The 18,407-nt window shown below is 43.1% G+C and overlaps 26 non-coding genes and 19 pseudogenes across 26 annotated transcripts; all 45 read right to left on the bottom strand.

Annotated features, from left to right (window-relative positions):
* Positions 1-1,875: 1,875 nt before the first annotated feature.
* Positions 1,876-1,994, bottom strand: LOC114291476 (5S ribosomal RNA). The gene has a single exon (XR_003639404.1). It is a non-coding gene; the product is annotated as a 5S ribosomal RNA (ribosomal RNA).
* Positions 1,995-2,190: 196 nt separating this feature from the next.
* On the bottom strand, positions 2,191-2,308 carry LOC114291396 (5S ribosomal RNA). The gene has a single exon (XR_014355791.1). It is a non-coding gene; the product is annotated as a 5S ribosomal RNA (ribosomal RNA).
* A 196-nt stretch (positions 2,309-2,504) lies between these two features.
* On the bottom strand, positions 2,505-2,623 carry LOC114291540 (5S ribosomal RNA). The gene has a single exon (XR_003639434.1). It is a non-coding gene; the product is annotated as a 5S ribosomal RNA (ribosomal RNA).
* Positions 2,624-2,819: 196 nt separating this feature from the next.
* LOC114291397 (5S ribosomal RNA) lies at positions 2,820-2,937 on the bottom strand. Its single transcript, XR_014355822.1, has one exon. It is a non-coding gene; the product is annotated as a 5S ribosomal RNA (ribosomal RNA).
* A 197-nt stretch (positions 2,938-3,134) lies between these two features.
* LOC114291532 (5S ribosomal RNA) lies at positions 3,135-3,253 on the bottom strand. Its single transcript, XR_003639424.2, has one exon. It is a non-coding gene; the product is annotated as a 5S ribosomal RNA (ribosomal RNA).
* A 197-nt stretch (positions 3,254-3,450) lies between these two features.
* LOC114291480 (5S ribosomal RNA) lies at positions 3,451-3,569 on the bottom strand (annotated as a pseudogene).
* Positions 3,570-3,765: 196 nt separating this feature from the next.
* LOC114291418 (5S ribosomal RNA) lies at positions 3,766-3,883 on the bottom strand (annotated as a pseudogene).
* A 194-nt stretch (positions 3,884-4,077) lies between these two features.
* LOC114291321 (5S ribosomal RNA) lies at positions 4,078-4,196 on the bottom strand. Its single transcript, XR_003639352.1, has one exon. It is a non-coding gene; the product is annotated as a 5S ribosomal RNA (ribosomal RNA).
* Positions 4,197-4,392: 196 nt separating this feature from the next.
* LOC114291410 (5S ribosomal RNA) lies at positions 4,393-4,511 on the bottom strand. Its single transcript, XR_014355756.1, has one exon. It is a non-coding gene; the product is annotated as a 5S ribosomal RNA (ribosomal RNA).
* A 190-nt stretch (positions 4,512-4,701) lies between these two features.
* Positions 4,702-4,819, bottom strand: LOC114291329 (5S ribosomal RNA). Its single transcript, XR_003639360.2, has one exon. It is a non-coding gene; the product is annotated as a 5S ribosomal RNA (ribosomal RNA).
* Positions 4,820-5,017: 198 nt separating this feature from the next.
* On the bottom strand, positions 5,018-5,136 carry LOC114291515 (5S ribosomal RNA). Its single transcript, XR_014355531.1, has one exon. It is a non-coding gene; the product is annotated as a 5S ribosomal RNA (ribosomal RNA).
* Positions 5,137-5,331: 195 nt separating this feature from the next.
* Positions 5,332-5,450, bottom strand: LOC114291528 (5S ribosomal RNA). The gene has a single exon (XR_003639420.2). It is a non-coding gene; the product is annotated as a 5S ribosomal RNA (ribosomal RNA).
* A 194-nt stretch (positions 5,451-5,644) lies between these two features.
* Positions 5,645-5,762, bottom strand: LOC114291363 (5S ribosomal RNA). Its single transcript, XR_003639391.2, has one exon. It is a non-coding gene; the product is annotated as a 5S ribosomal RNA (ribosomal RNA).
* A 187-nt stretch (positions 5,763-5,949) lies between these two features.
* Positions 5,950-6,068, bottom strand: LOC114291546 (5S ribosomal RNA). The gene has a single exon (XR_003639439.2). It is a non-coding gene; the product is annotated as a 5S ribosomal RNA (ribosomal RNA).
* Positions 6,069-6,263: 195 nt separating this feature from the next.
* LOC114291465 (5S ribosomal RNA) lies at positions 6,264-6,382 on the bottom strand (annotated as a pseudogene).
* Positions 6,383-6,579: 197 nt separating this feature from the next.
* LOC114291336 (5S ribosomal RNA) lies at positions 6,580-6,698 on the bottom strand. The gene has a single exon (XR_003639366.1). It is a non-coding gene; the product is annotated as a 5S ribosomal RNA (ribosomal RNA).
* Positions 6,699-6,893: 195 nt separating this feature from the next.
* LOC114291472 (5S ribosomal RNA) lies at positions 6,894-7,011 on the bottom strand (annotated as a pseudogene).
* A 197-nt stretch (positions 7,012-7,208) lies between these two features.
* Positions 7,209-7,327, bottom strand: LOC114291517 (5S ribosomal RNA). The gene has a single exon (XR_003639409.1). It is a non-coding gene; the product is annotated as a 5S ribosomal RNA (ribosomal RNA).
* A 199-nt stretch (positions 7,328-7,526) lies between these two features.
* LOC114291533 (5S ribosomal RNA) lies at positions 7,527-7,645 on the bottom strand. Its single transcript, XR_003639426.1, has one exon. It is a non-coding gene; the product is annotated as a 5S ribosomal RNA (ribosomal RNA).
* A 199-nt stretch (positions 7,646-7,844) lies between these two features.
* Positions 7,845-7,963, bottom strand: LOC114291520 (5S ribosomal RNA). Its single transcript, XR_003639412.1, has one exon. It is a non-coding gene; the product is annotated as a 5S ribosomal RNA (ribosomal RNA).
* A 195-nt stretch (positions 7,964-8,158) lies between these two features.
* Positions 8,159-8,277, bottom strand: LOC114291539 (5S ribosomal RNA). The gene has a single exon (XR_003639433.1). It is a non-coding gene; the product is annotated as a 5S ribosomal RNA (ribosomal RNA).
* Positions 8,278-10,209: 1,932 nt separating this feature from the next.
* Positions 10,210-10,328, bottom strand: LOC114291320 (5S ribosomal RNA). Its single transcript, XR_003639351.1, has one exon. It is a non-coding gene; the product is annotated as a 5S ribosomal RNA (ribosomal RNA).
* A 198-nt stretch (positions 10,329-10,526) lies between these two features.
* On the bottom strand, positions 10,527-10,644 carry LOC114291462 (5S ribosomal RNA; annotated as a pseudogene).
* Positions 10,645-11,128: 484 nt separating this feature from the next.
* LOC114291446 (5S ribosomal RNA) lies at positions 11,129-11,246 on the bottom strand (annotated as a pseudogene).
* Positions 11,247-11,443: 197 nt separating this feature from the next.
* Positions 11,444-11,562, bottom strand: LOC145812325 (5S ribosomal RNA; annotated as a pseudogene).
* Positions 11,563-11,748: 186 nt separating this feature from the next.
* LOC114291376 (5S ribosomal RNA) lies at positions 11,749-11,867 on the bottom strand. Its single transcript, XR_014355823.1, has one exon. It is a non-coding gene; the product is annotated as a 5S ribosomal RNA (ribosomal RNA).
* A 194-nt stretch (positions 11,868-12,061) lies between these two features.
* Positions 12,062-12,199, bottom strand: LOC114291375 (5S ribosomal RNA; annotated as a pseudogene).
* A 202-nt stretch (positions 12,200-12,401) lies between these two features.
* LOC114291365 (5S ribosomal RNA) lies at positions 12,402-12,520 on the bottom strand. Its single transcript, XR_003639393.2, has one exon. It is a non-coding gene; the product is annotated as a 5S ribosomal RNA (ribosomal RNA).
* Positions 12,521-12,720: 200 nt separating this feature from the next.
* Positions 12,721-12,838, bottom strand: LOC114291349 (5S ribosomal RNA; annotated as a pseudogene).
* A 194-nt stretch (positions 12,839-13,032) lies between these two features.
* Positions 13,033-13,161, bottom strand: LOC114291522 (5S ribosomal RNA; annotated as a pseudogene).
* Positions 13,162-13,355: 194 nt separating this feature from the next.
* Positions 13,356-13,473, bottom strand: LOC114291468 (5S ribosomal RNA; annotated as a pseudogene).
* Positions 13,474-13,671: 198 nt separating this feature from the next.
* LOC114291373 (5S ribosomal RNA) lies at positions 13,672-13,790 on the bottom strand. The gene has a single exon (XR_014355691.1). It is a non-coding gene; the product is annotated as a 5S ribosomal RNA (ribosomal RNA).
* Positions 13,791-13,988: 198 nt separating this feature from the next.
* On the bottom strand, positions 13,989-14,107 carry LOC114291405 (5S ribosomal RNA; annotated as a pseudogene).
* A 195-nt stretch (positions 14,108-14,302) lies between these two features.
* Positions 14,303-14,421, bottom strand: LOC114291378 (5S ribosomal RNA; annotated as a pseudogene).
* Positions 14,422-14,954: 533 nt separating this feature from the next.
* On the bottom strand, positions 14,955-15,093 carry LOC114291508 (5S ribosomal RNA; annotated as a pseudogene).
* A 197-nt stretch (positions 15,094-15,290) lies between these two features.
* LOC114291350 (5S ribosomal RNA) lies at positions 15,291-15,409 on the bottom strand (annotated as a pseudogene).
* Positions 15,410-15,604: 195 nt separating this feature from the next.
* On the bottom strand, positions 15,605-15,743 carry LOC114291395 (5S ribosomal RNA; annotated as a pseudogene).
* A 196-nt stretch (positions 15,744-15,939) lies between these two features.
* Positions 15,940-16,057, bottom strand: LOC114291524 (5S ribosomal RNA). Its single transcript, XR_003639417.2, has one exon. It is a non-coding gene; the product is annotated as a 5S ribosomal RNA (ribosomal RNA).
* A 196-nt stretch (positions 16,058-16,253) lies between these two features.
* LOC114291521 (5S ribosomal RNA) lies at positions 16,254-16,372 on the bottom strand. Its single transcript, XR_003639413.1, has one exon. It is a non-coding gene; the product is annotated as a 5S ribosomal RNA (ribosomal RNA).
* A 194-nt stretch (positions 16,373-16,566) lies between these two features.
* Positions 16,567-16,685, bottom strand: LOC114291334 (5S ribosomal RNA). The gene has a single exon (XR_003639365.2). It is a non-coding gene; the product is annotated as a 5S ribosomal RNA (ribosomal RNA).
* A 196-nt stretch (positions 16,686-16,881) lies between these two features.
* On the bottom strand, positions 16,882-17,020 carry LOC114291424 (5S ribosomal RNA; annotated as a pseudogene).
* Positions 17,021-17,218: 198 nt separating this feature from the next.
* Positions 17,219-17,337, bottom strand: LOC114291318 (5S ribosomal RNA; annotated as a pseudogene).
* A 193-nt stretch (positions 17,338-17,530) lies between these two features.
* LOC114291541 (5S ribosomal RNA) lies at positions 17,531-17,649 on the bottom strand (annotated as a pseudogene).
* A 195-nt stretch (positions 17,650-17,844) lies between these two features.
* Positions 17,845-17,963, bottom strand: LOC114291370 (5S ribosomal RNA). Its single transcript, XR_003639394.2, has one exon. It is a non-coding gene; the product is annotated as a 5S ribosomal RNA (ribosomal RNA).
* A 198-nt stretch (positions 17,964-18,161) lies between these two features.
* LOC114291523 (5S ribosomal RNA) lies at positions 18,162-18,280 on the bottom strand. Its single transcript, XR_003639416.2, has one exon. It is a non-coding gene; the product is annotated as a 5S ribosomal RNA (ribosomal RNA).
* Between the last annotated feature and the right edge of the window lie 127 nt (positions 18,281-18,407).

Here is an 18,407-nt window from a genome sequence, read left to right as displayed (position 1 = left end):
ATGAAATTAAAGATAAAACTCAATTACAGAGATTTTTGGGTAGTTTAAATTATATTCATGATTACTATCCTAACCTCGCTACCGATGCAACAATTTTATATTCCAAACTTAGAAAAAACCTTCCACCATGGGGTCCAGAACATACAGAAGCTGTTCAGCAAATTAAGGCTAGAGTTAAAACTCTACCTTGCCTTTCTTTACCTAATCCAGAATGGAAGAAAATTGTTGAAACCGGTGCCTCCAACCTTGGCTATGGCGGCATACTTAAACAATTTAATCCTAACAGTAAAAAAGAAGAACTTTTACGATTTACTTCTGGTATTTGGCACCAAGCTGCAAAAAATTATCCGACATTAAACAAGAATGTTTAGCCATTATTAAACGTGTCTTAAAATTCCAGGATGATCTTCTAAATCAACATTTTTTAATTAGAGTTGAGTGTTCTGCAGCCAAAAATTTTTTCAAAAAAGATGTTCAGAATTTGGCTCAAAAACAAATTTTTGCCGCATGGCAAGGCCAACTTTTAGTATTTGATTTTGATATTGAATATATCAAAGGCGACACTAATTCTCTTCCAGACTTCCTAACCCGCGAATAGTTGCAGGGTCCAAATAATGCAGAATAGAGGCCGAGGCCCGGGCCGACGGGGCCGTGGCAGGGGTTCAAACCCTTACAATACAGAATTTCCAAGGCTTAATGCCTATTCCAGTAAAAAAGGGGAATCTAGCCAAACGGCTAAAGATGTCCTACTTGCTCCTCCAGTACCATATGTCCAGAATTTCATTACTGCGGAAACAGTCCTCTATATTGAAAATACAGATATCCAGTGGATGAAAGATCCATGGGAAATTAAAAGGAGGTATTTAACAACTCAACATTCTTTACCTCACTTTGATCAGTACAGATATATTTATGAGCAGATCCTTGTTGATACTGCTTCTGTGGATTTCAAGCATACTCTTGCTGAACCAAATCGCACAGCAAGTCCCATTAATTACAGCAAGGCTACAATGCAACATATCTTGCCTATGCTAGCTTGGGGTATGCATCCCCATGTTACCCGCACTCTTCAGATCCGTTCCAAGGAATCTCGCTACAGCTATTGGGATTATATTGATGCCTTTTCTCAAGCTTTCTTCTATATGAATCCCCCACAGAACCATTCTTGGTTCATTCGTGTCCTTCCCGAACTTTTACAAAACGATCTCCCCAACTGGTTTCTCGTTTGGTGGGATAAATTTGGCATTCAAATTGATGTTTTTCTAGAAGATGTTCGTAATGCATTTAACGAATGGCAAATTGCATACAGTCACCTTCCCGGATATAAGGACATATCTATATCCAAATATGCAGTCCATTTTGTAATCCGCTTCGGAATCCCTTGGATTTGGAAGTGGGATTTTCAATGTGATTTTCAGAATAAAATTCCCCGTTTAAAAAGAGTTTTCTTTTATAAATGGTGGAATGAGATGGATGATCCAAAACCTCATCAAGAATTGCTCCAGAAAATTAAAGGTCATACTCAGGCCTGCTAGGATGATACTCCAAAGTTAATCCCAGCTGCTCCCACAGTCTAGAATCCATTTGGCCAAATTCAAAATGAATTACGACAAAAATATCCAGCACTTTCTGAACAAGAATTAGTCATCAAAAGTATGGACTACATGAAAGAGCAATTTCTCCAGTCATTTAATTGTGATGATACTAGCATGAAGTCTGGTACCAGCCATGGAGATCCAGATGAAGGTCATATTGATCCCTATGAGGACGAAAATGAGTTTAAATTGTTTATTGTTAGGATTAAATCGTAAATTGTTTACCATGAATATTTAATCCTAACAGTAAAAGAAAAAAAAAGGGAAAATAGGAGCAAAAGGGGTGCAACACAAGGACTTCCCAGGGGGTCACCCATATTAGTACTACTCTCGCCCAAGCACGCTTAACTGCGGTGTTCTGATGGGATTCGGTGCATTAGTGCTGGTATGATCGCACCCGAAGATTAACCGCGACTTTATTGTTTTAAGCAGTAGACGGAAAAAAAAATTGAAATTGAATGGAATAGGATAACCTGGAAATGGTTTAAAAGGGAGAAATTTGTCGAAAAGGAGGCGAAGGCGATTGAATGGGCTAAAAACCGGACAGGTTGTCCGGGGAACGGGGGAAAAAAAAAGGAAAAAAAAAGGGGCAAAAGGGGTGCAACTCGAGGACTTCCCGGGGGGTCACCCATCCTAATACTACTTCGCCCAAGAACGCTTAACCGCGGAGTTCTAATGGGATCCGGTGCATTAGTGCTGGTATGATCGCACCCGAATATTAACCGCGGTTTTATTGTTTTAAGCAGTAGACGAGAAAAAAAATTGAAATTGAATGGAATCGGATAATCTGGAAATGGTTTAAAAGGGAGAAATTTGTCGAAAAGGAGGCGAAGGCGATCTAATGGGCTAAAAACCGGACAGGTTGTCCGGGGAAGGGTCAAAAAAAAAAAGGAAAAAAAAGGGGCAAAAGGGGTGCAACACGAGGACTTCCCAGGGGGTCACCCATATTAGTAATACTCTCGCCCAAGCACGATTAACTGCGGTGTTCTGATGGGATCCGGTGCATTAGTGCTGGTATGTTCGCACCCGAAGATTAACTGTGACTTTATTGTTTAAAGCAGTAGACGGAAAAAAAAATGAAATTGAATGGAATAGGATAATCTGGAAATGGTTTAAAAGGGAGAAATGTGTCGAAAAGCTGGCGAAGGCGATTGAATGGGCTAAAAACCGGACAAGTTGTCCGGGAAAGGGCGAAAAAAAAAAAGGAAAAAAAAAGGGGCAAAAGGGGTGCAACACGAGGACTTCCCAGGGGGTCACCCATCCTAATACTACTTCGCCCAAGAACGCTTAACCGCGGAGTTCTGATGGGATCCGGTGCATTAGTGCTGGTATGAACGCACCGGAATATTAACCGCGATTTTATTGTTTTAAGCAGTAGACGGGAAAAAAAATTGAAATTGAACGGAATCGGATAATCTGGAAATGGTTTAAAAGGGAGAAATTTGTCGAAAAGGAGGCGAAGGCGATCGAATGGGCTAAAAACCGGACAGGTTGTCCGGGGAAGGGTCAAAAAAGAAAAAGGAAAAAAAAGGGGCAAAAGGGGTGCAACACGAGGACTTCCCAGGGGGTCACCCATATTAGTACTACTCTCGCCCAAGCACGCTTAACTGCGGAGTTCTGATGGGATCCGGTGCATTAGTGCTAGTATGATCGCACCCGAAGATTAACCGCGACTTTATTGTTTTAAGCAGTAGACGGAAAAAAAAAATTAAATTGAATGGAATAGGATAATCTGGAAATGGTTTAAAAGGGAGAAATTTGTCGAAAAGGTGGCGAAGGCGATTGAATGGGCTAAAAACCAGACAGGTTGTCCGGGGAAGGGTGAAAAAAAAAAAAGGAAAAAAAGGGGGCAAAAGGCATGCAGCACGAAGACTTCCCAGGGACTCACCCAACGTAGTACTACTCTCGCCCAAGCACGCTTAACTGCGGAGTTTTGATGGGATCCAGTGCATTACTGCTAGTATGATCGCCCTCGAAGATTAACCACGACTTTATCATTTTAAGGAGTGGGCGGAAAAAAAAAATGAAATTGAATGGAATAGGATAATCTGGAAATGGTTTAAAAGGAAGAAATTTGTCGAAAAGGAGGCGAAGGCGATTGAATGGGCTAAAAACCGGACAGGTTGTTCGGGGAAGGGTGAAAAAAAAAAAAGGAATAAAAGGGCCAAAAGGGGTGCAGCACGAGGACTTCCCAGGGGGTCACCCATCCTAATGCTACTTCGGCCAAGCATGCTTAACCGCGGAGTTCTGATGGGATCCGGTGCATTAGTGCTGGTATGATCGCACCCGAAGATTAACCGCGACTTCCTTGTTTTAAGCAGTAGATGGAAAAAAAATGAAATTGAATAGAATAGGATAATCTGGAAATGGTTTAAATGGGAGAAATTTGTCGAAAATGAGGCGAAGGTGATTGAATGGGCTAAAAACCGGATAGGTCGTTCGGGGAAGTGTAAAAAAAAAAAGGAAAAAAAAGGGGGCGAAAGGGGTGCGAGACGAGGACTTCCCAGGGGGTCACCCATCCTAGTACTACTCTCGCCCGAGCACCCTTAACTACGGAGTTCTGATGGGATCCGGTGCATTAGTTGTAGTATGATCGAACCCGAAGATTAACCGCGACTTTATTGTTTTAAGCAGTAGATGGGAAAAAAAATGAATTTGAATGGAATCGGACATTCTGGAAATGGTTTAAAAGGAAGAAATTTGTTGAAAAGGAGGCGAAGGCGATGAAATGGGCTAAAAACCGGACAGGTTGTCCGGGGAAGGGTGAAAAAAGAAAAAGGAAAAAAAAAGGGCAATAGGGGTGCAACACGAGGACTTCCTAGGGGGTCACCCATATTAGTACTACTCTCACCCAAGCATGCTTAACTGCGGTGTTCTGATGGGATCCGGTGCATTAGTGTTGGTATGATCGCACCCGAAGATTAACCGCGACTTTATTGTTTTAAGCAGTAGACGGAAAAAAAAATTGAATGGAATAGGATAATCTGGAAATTGTTTAAAAGGGAGAAATTTGTCGAAAAGGAGCCGAAGGCGATTGAATGGGCTAAAAACCGGACAGGTTGTCCGGGGAAGGGTGAAAAAAAAAAAGGAAAAAAAAGGGGCAAAAGGGGTGCAACACGAGGACTTCCTAGGGGGTCACCCATCCTAATACTACTTCGCCCATGCACGTTTAACCGCGGAGTTCTGATGGGATCCGGTGCATTAGTGCTGGTATGATTGCACCCGAATATTAACCGCGACTTTATTGTTTTAAGCAGTAGACGGGAAAAAAAAATTGAAATTGAAAGGAATCGGATAATCTAGAAATGGTTTAAAATGGAGAAATTTGTCGAAAAGGAGGGAACGGTGATTGAACGGGCTAAAAACCGGACAGGTTATCCGGGGAAGGGTCAAAAACAAAAAAGGAAAGAAAAGGGGCAAAAGGGGTGCAACACGAGGACTTCCCAGGGGGTCACCCATATTAGTACTACTCTCGCCCAAGCACGCTTAACTGCGGTGTTCTGATCGGATCCAGTGCATTAGTGCTAGTATGATCGCACCCGAAGATTATCCGCGACTTTATTGTTTTAAGCAGTAGACGGAAAAAAAAATTTAAATTGAATGTAATAGGATAATCTGGAAATGGTTTAAAAGGGAGAAATTTGTCGAAAAGGCGGCGAAGGCGATTGAATGGGCTAAAAACCAGACAGGTTGTCCGGGGAAGGGAGAAAAAAAAAAGGAAAAAAAAGGGGCAAAAGGCATGCAACACGAAGAATTCCCAGGGACTCACCCAACCTAGTACTACTCTCACCCAAGCACGCTTAACTGCGGAGTTCTGATGGGATCCGGTGCATTACTACTGGTATGATCGCACCCGAAGATTAACCACGACTTTTTCGTTTTAAGCAGTGGACGGAAAAAAAAATGAATTTGAATGGAATAGGATAATCTGGAAATGGTTTAAAAGGGAGAAATTTGTCGAAAAGGAGGCGAATGCGATTGAATGGGCTAAAAACCGGACAGGTTGTCCGGGGAAGGGTGAAAAAAAAATGGAAAAAAAATGAGCAAAAGGGGTGCAGCACGAGGACTTCCCAGGGGGTCACCCATCCTAATACTACTTCGCCCAAGCACGCTTAACCGCGGAGTTCTGATGGGATCCGGAGCATTAGTGCTGGTATGATCGCACCCGAATATTAACCGCGAGTTTATTGTTTTAAGCAATAGACGGGAAAAAAATTAAAATTGAATGGAATCGGATAATTTGGAAATGATTTAGAAGGGAGAAATTTGTCGAAAAGGAGGCGAAGGCGATTGAATGGGCTAAAAATCGGACAGGTTGTCCGGGGAAGGGTCAAAGGAAAAAAAAGGGGCAAAAGGGGTGCAACACGAGGACTTCCCAGGGGGTCACCCATATTAGTATTACCCTCGCCCAAGCACGCTTAACTGCGGTGTTCTGATGGGATCCGGTGCATTAGTGCTAGTATGATCGCACCCGAAGATTAACCGCGACTTTATTGCTTTAAGCAGTAGGCGGGAAAAAAATATTAAATTAAATGGAATAGGATAATCTGGAAATGGTTTAAAAGGGAGAAATTTGTCGAAAAGGAGGCGAAGGCGATTGAATGGGCCAAAAACCAGACAGGTTGTCCGGGGAAGTGTGAAAAAAAAAAGGAAAAAAAAGGGGCAAAAGGCGTGCAGCACGACGACTTCCCTGGGACTCACCCAATCTAGTACTACTCTCGCCCAAGCACGCTTAACTGCGGAGTTCTGATGGGATCCGGTGCATTACTGCTGGTATGATCTCACCTGAAGATTAACCACGACTTTATCGTTTTAAGCAGTGGACAGAAAAAAAAAATGAAATTGAATGGAATAGGATAATCTGGAAATGGTTTAAAAGGGAGAAATTTGTCGAAAAAGAGGTGAAGGCGATTCAATGGGCTAAAAACCGGATAGGTTGTCCGGGGAAGGGTGAAAAAAATAAAAAGAAAAAAAAAGGGCAAAGGGGGTGCAAGACAAGGACTTCCCAGGGGGTCACCCATCCTAGTACTACTCTCGCTCAAGCACGCTTAACGGCGTAGTGCTGACGGGATCCGGTGCATTAGTGCTGGTATGATCGCACCCGAAGATTAACCGCGACTTTATTCTTTTAACCAGTAGACGGAAAAAAAATGAAATTGAATGGAGTAGGATAATCTGGAAATGATTTAAAAGGGAGAAATTTGTCGAAAACGAGGCGAAGGCGATTGAATGGGCTAAAAACCGGACAGGTTGTCCGGGGAAGGGTGACAAAAAAAAAAGGAAAAAAAAGGGGAAAAAGGGGTGCATCACCAGGACTTCCTAGGGGGTCACCCATTCTAATACTACTTCGCCCAAGCACGCTTAACCGCGTAGTTCTGAGAGGATCCGGTGCATTACTGCTAGTATGATCGCACCCGAAGAATAACCACGACTTTATCGTTTTAAGCAGTGGACGGAAAAAAAAAATGAAATTGAATGGAATAGGATAATCTGGAAATGGTTTAAAATAGAGAAATTTGTCGAAAAAGAGGCAAAGGCGATTGAATGGGCTAAAAACCGGACAGGTTGTCCGGGGAAGGGTGAAAAAAATAAAAGGAAAAAAAAGGGGCAAAAGGGGTGCAAGACGAAGACTTCCCAGGGGGTCACCCATCCTAGTACTACTCTCGCTCAAGCACGCTTAACTGCGGAGTTCTGACTGGATCCGGTGCATTAGTGCTGGTATGATCGCACCCGAAGATTAACCGTGACTTTATTTTTTTAACCAGTAGACGGGAAAAAAAAACGAAATTGAATGGAAGAGGATAATCTGGAATTTGTTTAAAAGGGATAAAGTTATCGAAAATGAGGTGAAGGCGATTGAATGGGCAGAAAAACGGACAGGTTGTTCGGGGAAGGGTGAAAAAAAAAAAAAAGGAAAAAAAATGGGCAAAAGATGTGCAACACGAGGACTTCCCAGGGGGTCACCCATCCTAGTACTACTCTCGCCCAAGCACGCTTAACCGCAGAGATCCGATGAGATCCGGTGCATTAGTCCTGGTATGATCGCACCCGAAGATTAACCACGACTTTATTCTTTTAAGCAGCAGATGGAAAAAAAAAAAGGGAAATTGAATGGAATAGGATAATCCGGAAATGGTTTAAAATGGAGAAATTAGCCGAAAATGAGACAAAGGCGATTGAATGGGCTAAAAACTAGACAGGTTATCCGGGGAAGTGTGAAAAAAAAAAAGGAAAAAAAAAACGGTGAAAGGGGTGCAACACGAGGACTTCCCACGGGGTCACCCATCCTAGTACTACTCTCGCCCAAGCACGCTTAACTGCGGAGTTCTGATGGGCTCCAGTGCATTAATGCTGGTATGATCGCACCCGAAGATTAACAGCGACTTTATTGTTATAAGCAGTAGACGGAAAAAAAATGAAATTGAATGGAATAAGATAATCTGCAAATGGTTAAAAATGGAGAAATTTATTGAAAAGGAGGCGAAGGCGATTGAATTGGCTAAAAACCGGGTAGATTGTCCGGGGAAGGGTGAAAAAAAAAAAAAGGAAAAAAAAGGGCAAAAGGGGTGCAACACGAGGACTTCCCAGCGGGTCACCCATCCTAGTACTTCTCTTGCCCAAGCACGCTTAACTGCGGTCTTCTGATGGGATCCGGTGCAATAGTGCTGGTATGGTCACACCCGAAGATTAACCGCGTCTTTATTGTTTCATGCAGTAGAAGGAAAAAAAAATGAAATTGAATGAAATAGGATAATCTGGAAATGGTTTAAAATGGAGAAATTTGTCGAAAAGGAGGCGAAGGCATTTGAAATCAAAGTTGCATACTTGGTTCTTTGGGCCATCATGCATGGAAATGCGTAATTGGTGGTCCGAGAATCGAGGCACATGCCCCTTTGAGTCATTATCATGATAAGGGACATGGTTGGTGCATACATGCCTTGAATTGTGCTGCCATGCTTTGTTTTGCTCTCTGTTGCTGTGAGTTGCAGGTTCTGCAGGCTTTCTTTGCCGACCGGCAGTGTAAGGTGCCGGCCGGCAATCTTTCCTCTGCCGACAACTCCATTTTGTGCCGATGGCCACACACCAGTGCCGGTGGTAATTCCACTCAGCCGGTGGCACTCCCCAGTGTCCAGGGATGCAGTCCTGAGGTTTTGACAGCCTCCAGAGGAGCAGAGGAAAGAAAACAGAGGCAGCTTGCACATGGCGGCGCGTTTCCCGAGGCGATTTATCTGCTTTTCTTAGTTTATTTAATTCGTTAATTAAATTAATTTGTAATATTAATTAGCTTGCGTAGTTAATTAATCTGTAATATTTATTCGATCCCTCCGAGTGAGGGTAAAGATGTAATAAGTGTGCGTGAGTGTGTGTATGTCTTCCAACCTCACGTCTTTCTTCCCTTTTATTTACCTTCTTATGATGGTAGATTAGGTCACGTTTAAATTAGCATACCTTATGCTACTCATGCGTGCATTCATGCATTTATGCTACATGTATTAGGCTCGGTGCATCACGCTAACTGCATTTGTACTTCAAATTCTAAACTGAATATGTGATAGTTATGCATTTCTCACATGCCATGTTTAGGATAGCCGAGCCTATTCTAGCAACACTTTGTATGCGATGCATTAGGCACTTAACATGGACTTGGATCATGCATGTTTGCTAACGAGTTCTTTGTTTTGGCACGGAGTACGATGTAAGTATTTCCGCTTTAGCATATCGCATGAGTGTGAATGTTGCCATGTCAGCATGCTTAACATGTGGCTAGATGCTTATGTGTTATAAACTGCTTGGATGCCTGTGGGTGAAGGTTGGATTGTTTGAGTTGGAAGAACTCATTGAAATCTGTGTTTTTGCCTACTTGCGAGTAGTAAATCCAAAGCATTTTCCAAAACAAACGGATATGCAATGCTTGTTTCCAAATTAGGCAATCTAGTCTATACTTGTTTGCTGCGCGTATAACATAGTAATTCTAGGCTAATAATTGGAATAAGAACACATAAAGTTTTCAAATACGGATATCACGGTTAGTAGAGGCCGGTCTTCGGACCGGGCGAAAGGGGGTGCTCATAGCTGACCTTCCCCGATCGTACCCAAGCTCCCGAGCCGAGACAACTCCGGTGATGACGGACATGTGGCCTTCGGCACCGAGTCAGGGTTTCCTAAATTATCCCATAAAAAATATTTAGGTGGCGACTCTGTATCTGGCAAAGCAGTCCATGTTTGGCACTACTTTTTCAAAAATCTGTTTCTCAAAACGATTTGCCAGATTTGGACTCTTTGGTTCAGATTTAGAACCGTAACACAAATCGAGTCCGAACTGTAGTAACCCCAAATGAACAGAACGGGACTCACCCTCCCGGGGCGTTCGGGGACGTCTACACCGGTGCATTAGTGCTGATATGATCGCACCTGAAGATTAACCGCGACTTTATTGTTTTAACCTGTAGACAGAAAAAAAAATGAAATTGAATGGAATGGAATAGGATAATCTGGAAATGGTTTAAAATGGAGAAATTTGTTGAAAAGGAGGCGAAGGCGATTGAATGGGCTAAAAACTGAACAGGTTGTCTGGGGAAGGGTAAAAAAAAAAAAAAGGAAAAAAAGGGGAAATGGGGGGCAACACGAGGACTTCCTAGGTGGTCACCCACCCTAGTACTACTCTCGCCCAAGCACGCTTAACCACGGCGTTCTGATGGGATCCGGTGCATTGGTGCCAGTATGATCGCACTCGAAGATTAACTGTGACTTTATTGTTTTAAGCAGTAGACGGGATTAAAAAAAATGAAATTGAATGGAATAGGATAATCCGGAAATGGTTTAAAAGGGAGAAATTTGTCGAAAAGGAGGCGAACGCGATTGAATGGGCTAAAAACCGGACAGGTTGTCCGGCGAAGGGCGAAAAAAAAAAAGGAAAAAAAAGGGGCAAACGGGGTGCAACACGAGGAATTCCTTCGGGGTCACCCATTCGAGTACTACTCCACCCAAGCACGCTTATCCGTGGAGTCCTGATGGGATCCGGTGCATTCGGGCTGATATGATCGCACCCGAAGATTAACCGCGACTTTATTGTTTTAAGCATTGGATAGAAAAAAAAGAAGAAGTTGAATGGAATAGGACAATCTGGAAATGGTTTAAATGGGAGAAATTTGTCGAAAATGAGGCGAAGGCGATTGAATGGGATAAAAACGGGACAGGTTGTCCGGGGAAGTGTGAAAAAAAAAAACGAAAAAAAAGTGGCGAAAGGGGTGCAACACGAGGACTTCCCAGGGGGTCACAAATCCTAGTACTACTCTTGCCCAAGCACGTTGGTGCATTAGTGCCGGTATGATTGCACCCGAAGATTAACCGTGACTTTATTGTTTTAAGCAGTAGACGGAAAAAAAAATGAAATTGAATGGAATCGGATAATCTGCAAATGGTTTGAAAGGGAGAAATTCGTCGAAAAGGAGGCGAAGGCGATTGAATGGGCTAAAAACCGGACAGTTTGTCCGGGGATGGGTGAAAAAAAAAAAGGAAAAAAAAGGGCAAAAGGGGTGCAACACGAGGACTTCCAGGGGGTCATCCATATTAGTACTACTCTCGCACAAGCACGCTTAACAGCGGTGTTCTGATGGGATCCGGTGCATTAGTGCAGGTATGATCGCACCCGAAGATTAACCGCGACTTTATTGTTTTAAGCAGTAGACGGCAAAAAAAAATGAAATTGAATGGAATCGGATATTCTAGAAATGGTTTAAAAGCGAGAAATTTATCGAAAAGGAGGCGAAGGCGATTGAATGGGCTAAAAACCGGACAGGTTGTCCGGGGAAGGGTGAAAAGAAAAAAATGAAAAAAAAGAGGCAAAAGGGGTGCAACACGAGGACTTACCAGGGGGTCACCCATATTAGTACTACTCACGCCCAAGCACGCTTAACTACTGTCTTCTGATGGGATCCGGTGCATTAGTGCTGGTATGATCGCTCCCGAAGATTAACGACGACTTTATTGTTTTAAGCAGTAGACAGAAAAAAAAAATGAAATTGAATGGAATAGGATAATCTGGAAATGGTTTAAAAGGGAGAAATTTGTCGAGAGGGAGGCGAAGGCGATTGAATGTGCTAAAAACCGGACAGGTTGTCCCGGGAAAGGTGGAAAAAAAAAAGGGGCAAAACGGGTGCAACACGAGGACTTCCTAGGGTGTCACCCATCCTAGTACTACTCTTGCCCAAGCATGCTTAACTGCGGAGTTCTGATGGGATCCGGTGCATTAGTGTTGGTATGATCGCACCTGAAGATTAACCGCGACTTTATTGTTTTAAGCAGTAGACGGAAAAAAAATGAAGTTGAATGGAATAGGATAATCTGGAAATGGTTTAAAAGAGGGAAATTTGACGAAAAGAAGGCGAAGGCGATTGAATGGCTAAAAACCGGACAGGTTGTCTGGGGAAGGATGAAAAAAAAAAAAAAAAAAAAAAGGGGCAAAAGGGGTGCAACACGAGGACTTCCCAGGAGGTCACCCATCTAGTACTCTCGCCACCATCCTAGTACTACTCTAGCCCAAGCACGCTTAACTGCGGAGTTCAGATGGGATCCGATGCATTAGTGCTGGTATGATCGCACCTGAAGATTAACCGCAACTTTATTGTTTTAAGCTGTAGACGGAAAAAAAAAAATGAAATTGAATGGAATGAAATAGGATATTCTGGAAATGGTTTAAAATGGAGAAATTTGTCGAATAGGAGGCAAAGGAAATTAAATGGGCTAAAACTGGACAGGTTGTCTGGGGAAGGGTGAAAAAAAAAAAGGAAAAAAAAAGGGGCAAAAGGGGTGCAACACGAGGACTTCCCAGGTGGTCACCCATGCTAGTACTACTCTCGCCCAAGCACGCTTAACCGCAGAGTTCTGATGGGATTTGGTGCATTAGTGCTAGTATGATCGCACTCGAAGATTAACTGCGACTTTATTGTTTTAAGCTGTAAATGGGATTAAAAAAAATGAAATTGAATGGAATAGGATAATCTGGAAATGGTTTAAAAGGGAGAAATTTGCCGAAAAGGAGGCGAATGTGATTGAATGGGCTAAAAACCGGACAGGTTGCCCGGGGAATGGTGAAAAAAAAAAAAAAGAAAAAAAAGAGGCAAAAGGGGTGCAACATGAGGGCTTCCTTGGGGGTCACCCATCCTAGCACTACTCCGTCCAAGCACGCTTATCCGCGGAGTTCTGATGGGATCCAGTGCATTAGGGCTGGTATGATCGCACCCGATGATTAACCGCGACTTTATTGTTTTAAGCAGTGGATAGAAGAAAATAAATAAAATTGAATGGAATAGCATAATCTGAAAATGGTTTAAATGGGAGAAATTTGTCGAAAATGGGGCGAAGGTGATTGAATGGGCTAAAAACGGGACAGGTTTTCCGGGGAAATGTGAAAAAAAAAGAGAAAAAAGGGGCGAATAGGGTGCAACACGATGACCTCCCAGGGGGTCTCCAATCCTAGTACTACTCTCGCCCAGGCACGCCCAAGCACGCTTAACCGTGGAGTTCTGATGGGACCCGGTGCATTAGTGCCGGTATGATCGCACCCGAAGATTAACCGCGACTTTATTGTTTTAAGCAGTAGACAGAAAAAAAAATTAAATTGAATGGAATTGGATAATCTGTAAATGGTTTAGAAGGGAGAAATTCGTCGAAAAGGAGGCGAAGGCGATTGAATAAGCTAAAAATCGGACAGTTTGTCCGGGGAAGGGTGAAAAAAAAATGGAAAAAAAAGGGGCAAAAGAGGTGCAACACGAGGACTTCTAGGGGGTCATCTATATTAGTACTACTCTTGCCCAAGCACACTTAACAGCGGTGTTCTGATGGGATCCGGTGCATTTGTGCTGGTATGATCGCACCCGAAGAGTAACCGTGACTTTGTTGTTTTAAGTAGTAGTCGGCAAAAAAAAAATGAAATTGAATGGAATCGGATAATATGGAAATGGTTTAAAAGTGAGAAATTTGTCGAAAAGGAGGCAAAGGCGATTGAATGGGCTAAAAACCGGACAGGTTGTCCGGGGAAGGGTGAAAAAAAAAAAGGAAAAAAAACGGGGCAAAAGGGGTGCAACACGAGGACTTACCAGGGGGTCACCCATAATAGTACTACTCACGCCCTAGCACGTTTCACTGCGGTGTTCTGATGGGATCCGGTGCATTAGTGCTGGTATGATCGCAACCGAAGATTAACGACGACTATATTGTTTTAAGCAGTGGACAGAAAAAAAAAATAGAAATTTAATGGAATAGGATAATCTGGAAATGGTTTAAAAGGGAGAAATTTGTCGAAAAGGAGGCGAAGGCGATTGAATGGGCTAAAAACCGGACAGGTTGTCCCGGGAAGGGTGAAAAAAAAACAAGGAAAAAAACGGGGCAAAACGGGTCCAACACGAGGACTTCCCAGGACGTCACCCATCCTAGTAATACTCTTGCGCAAGCATGCTTAACTGCGGAGTTCTGATGGGATCCGGTGCATTAGTGCTGGTATGGTCGCACCCGAAGATTAACCGCGACTTTATTGTTTTAAGCAGTAGACGAAAAAAAAAAAATGAAGTTGAATGGAAAAGGATAATCTGGAAATGGTTTAAAAAAGAGAAATTTGTCGAAAAGAAGGCGAAGGCGATTGCATGGCTAAAAACCGAATAGGTTGTCCGGGGAAGGGTGAAAAAAAAAAACGAAAAAAAGTGGCGAAAGGGGTGCAGCACGAGGACTTCCTAGGGGCTCACCCATCCTAGCACTACTCTCGCCCAAGCACACTTAACTGCGGAGTCCTGATAGGATCCGGTGCATTAGTGCAGGTATGATCGCACTCGAAGATTAACCACGACTTTATTGTTTTAAGCAGTGGACCGGGAAAAAAAATGAAATTGAATGGAATAGGATAATCAGGAAATCGTTTAAAAGGGAGAAATTTGTCGAAAAAGAGGCGAAGGCGATTGAATGAACTAAAAACTGGACAGGTTGTCCCGGGAAGGGTGAAAAAAAAAAAAGGAAAAAGAAAGGGGCAATAGGGGTGGCACACGAGGACTTCCCAAGGCGTCACCCATCCTAGTACTCTCGCCACCATCCTTGTACTACTCTACAACAAGCACGCTTAGCGACGGTGTTCTGAAGGGATTCGGTGCATTAGTGCTGGTAAGATCCAACCCGAAGATTAACCGCGACTTTATTGTTTTAAGGAGTACACGAAAAAAAAAATGAAATTGAGTGGAATAGGATAATCAAGAAATGGTTTAAAAGGGAGAAAATTGTCGAAAAGGAGGCGAAGCCGATTTAATGTGCTAAAAACTGGACAGGTTGTCCCGGGAAGGGTGACAGGAAAAAAATGAAAAAAAAGGGCCAGAAGGAGTGGAACACGAGGACTTCCTAGGGGGTCACCCATCCTAGTACTCTTGCCACCATCCTAGTACTACTCTAGCCCAAGCACGCTTAACTGCGGAGTTCTGATGGGATTCGGAACATTAGTGCTGGTATGATAGCACCTGAAGATTAACCGCGACTTTATTGTTTTAAGCAGTAGACAGAAAAAAAAAAAAACGAAATTGAATGGACTAGGATAATCTGGAAATGGTTTAAAAGGGAGAAATTTGTCGAAAAGGAGGCGAAGGCGTTTGAATGGGCTAAAAACCGGACAGGTTGTCCCGGGAAGTGTGAAAAAAAAAAGAAAAAAAAGGAGCAAAAGGGGAGCAACACGAGGACTTCCCAAGGCGTCACCCATCCTAGTACTACTCTTGCCCAAGCTTGCTTAACTGCGAAGTTCTGAAGGGATCCGGCGCATTAGTGCTGGTATGATCGCACCCGAAGATTAACCGAGACTTTATTGTTTTGAGCAGTAGACGAAAAAAAAAATGAAATTGAATGGAATAGGATAATCGGGAAATGGTTTAAACGCGAGAAATTTGTCGATAAGGAGGCGAAGGCGATTGAATGGGCTAAAAACTGGACAGGTTGTCCCGGGATGGGTGAAAAAAAAAAGGAAAAAAAAAGGGGCAAAAAGGGTTCCACACGAGGACCTCCTAGGGGGTCACCCATCCTAGGACTCTCGCTACCATCCTAGTACTACTCTAGCCCAAGCACGCTTAACTGCGGAGTTCTGATGGGATCCGATGCATTAGTGCTGGTATGATCGCACCCGAAGATTAGCCGCAACTTTAATGTTTTCAGCAGTAGAAGGAAAAAAAAAGAAATTGAATGGAATAGGATAATCTGGAAATGGTTTAAATGTGAGAAATTTGTCGAAAAGGAGGCGAAGGCGATTGAATGGGCTAAACACCGGACAGGTTGTCCGGGGAAGGATTTAAAAAAAAAAAGGAAAAAAAAAGGGGCAAAAGGGGTGCAACACGAGGACTTCCCTGGGGTCACCCATCCTAGTACTACTCTCGGCCAAGCACGCTTAACCGCGGAGTTCTGATGGGATCCGGTGCATTAGTGCTAGTATGATCACACCTGAAGATTAGCCGCGACTTTATTGTTTTAAGCAGTAGAGGGGAATAAAAAAATGAAATTTAATGAAATAGGATAATCTGGAAATGGTTTAAAAGGGAGAAATTTGTCGAAAATGAGGCGAAGGCGATTGGAAGGGCTAAAAACCGGACAGGTTGTCCCGGGAAGGGAGAAAAAAAAAAGGAAAAAAAAGGGGCCAAAGGGGTGCAACACGAGGACTTCCCAGGGTGTCACCCATCGTAGTACTACTCTTGCCCAAGCATGCTTAACTGCGGAGTTCTGATGGGATCCGGTGCATTAGTGCTGGTATGATCGCATCCGAAGATTAACCGTGACTTTATTGTTTTAAGCAGTAGACGGAAAAAAAAATGAAATTGAATGGAATAGGATAATCTGGAAATGGTTTAAAAGGAAGGAATTTGTCGAAAAGAAGACGAAGGCGATTGAATGGGCTAAAAACCGGACAGGTTGTCCCGGAAAGTATGAAAAAAAAAAAGGAAAAAAAGTCGCAAAAGGGGTGCAGCACGAGGACTTCCCCGGGGGTCACCCATCCTAGTACTACTCTCGCCCAAGCACGCTTAACTGCGGAATTCTGATCGGATCCGGTGCATTGGTGCTGGTATAATTGCACCCGAAGATTAATCGCGACTTTATTGTTGTAAGTTGTAGACGGAAAAAAAAATTGAAATTGAACGGAATAGGATAATCAGGAAATGGTTTAAAAGGGAGAAATTTGTCGAAAAGGAGGCGAAGGCGATTGAATGGGCTAAAAACTAGACAGGTTTTTCCGGGAAGGGTGAAAAAAAAAAATGAAAAAAAAGGGGCAAAAGGGGTGCCACACGAGGACTTCCCAATGGGTCACCCATCCTAGTACTCTCGCCACCATCCTAGTACTACTCTAGTCCAAGCACGCTTAACTGCGGAGTTCTGATGGGATCCGCTGCATTAGTGCTGGTATGATCGCACCCAAAGATTAACCGCGACTATATTTTTTTCAGCAGTAGACGGAAAATAAAATGAAATTGAATGGAATAGGATAATCTGGAAATGGTTTAAAAGGGAGAAATTTGTCGAAAATGAGGCGAAGGCAATTGAATGGGCTAAAAACCGGACAGGTTGTCCGGGGAAGGTTTAAAAAAAAAAAAAAAGAAAAAAAAGGGGCAAAAGGGGTGGAACACGAGGACTTCCCCGGGGGTTACCCATGCTAGTACTACTCTCGCCTAAGCACGCTTAACCGCGGAGTTCTGATGGGATCCGGGGTAACAATGTTAGTATGATCACACCCGAAGATTAACCGCGACTTTATTGTTTTAAGCAGTAGACGGGAATAAAAAAAAATGAAATTGAATGGAATAGGATAATCTGGAAATTGTTTAAAAAGGAGGAATTTGTCGAAAAAGAGGTGAAGGCGATTGACTGGGCTAAAAACCGGACAGGTTGTCCCGGGAAGGGTGAAAAAAAGAAAAAAAACGGCAAAAGGGGTGCAACATGAGGACTTCCCAGGGGGTCACCCATCCTAGTACTACTGTCGCCCTAGCACGCTTAATTGCCGAGTTCTGACGGGATCCGGTGCATTAGTGCTGATATGATCGTACCCGAAGATTAACCGCGATTTTATTGTTTTAAGCAGTAGACGGAAAAAAAAATGAAATTAAATGGAATAGGATAATTTGCAAATGTTTAAAAAGGGAGAAATTTGTCGAAAAAGTGGCGAGGGCGATTGAATGGGCAAAACACCGGACACGTTGTCCCGAGAAGGGTGAAAAAAAAAAAAGAAAAAAAAGGGGCAAAAGGGGTGCATCACGAGGACTTCCCAGGGGGTCACCCATCCTAGTACTACTCTCGCCCAAGCACGCTTAACTGCGGAGTTTTGATGGGATCCGGTGCGTTTGTGCTGGTATGACCGCACACAAAGATTAATCGCGACTTTATTGTATTAAGCAGTAGACGGGAAAAAAAAATAAAATTGAATGGAATAGGATAATCTGAAAATGGTTTAAAAAGGAGAAATTTGCCGAAAATCAGGCAAAGGCTACTGAATGGGCTAGAAACTGGACAGGTTGTTCGGGGAAGGGTGAAAAAAAAAAAAAGGAAAAAAAAGCGACAAAAGGGGTGCAACACGAGGACTTCCCAGGGGGTCACCCATCCAAGTACTACTCTCGCCCAAGCACGCTTAACTGCGGAGTTTTGATGGGATCCGGTGCATTAGTGCTGGTATGATCCCATTCGAAGATTAACCGCGACTTTATTGTTTTAAGCAGTAGACGGAAAAAAAAATGAAATTGAATGGAATAGGATAATTAGGAAATGGTTTAAAAGGGAGATATTTGTCGAAAAGGAGGCGAAGGCGATTGA

The sequence above is a fragment of the Camellia sinensis genome, chromosome 14 (genome assembly GCF_055761805.1).
Source record: "Camellia sinensis isolate YWXY chromosome 14, ASM5576180v1, whole genome shotgun sequence".
Classification (NCBI taxonomy): domain Eukaryota; kingdom Viridiplantae; phylum Streptophyta; class Magnoliopsida; order Ericales; family Theaceae; genus Camellia; species Camellia sinensis.
The sequence above is the reverse complement of the archived record's forward strand: the minus strand, read 5'-3'. Positions and strand labels throughout refer to the sequence as shown.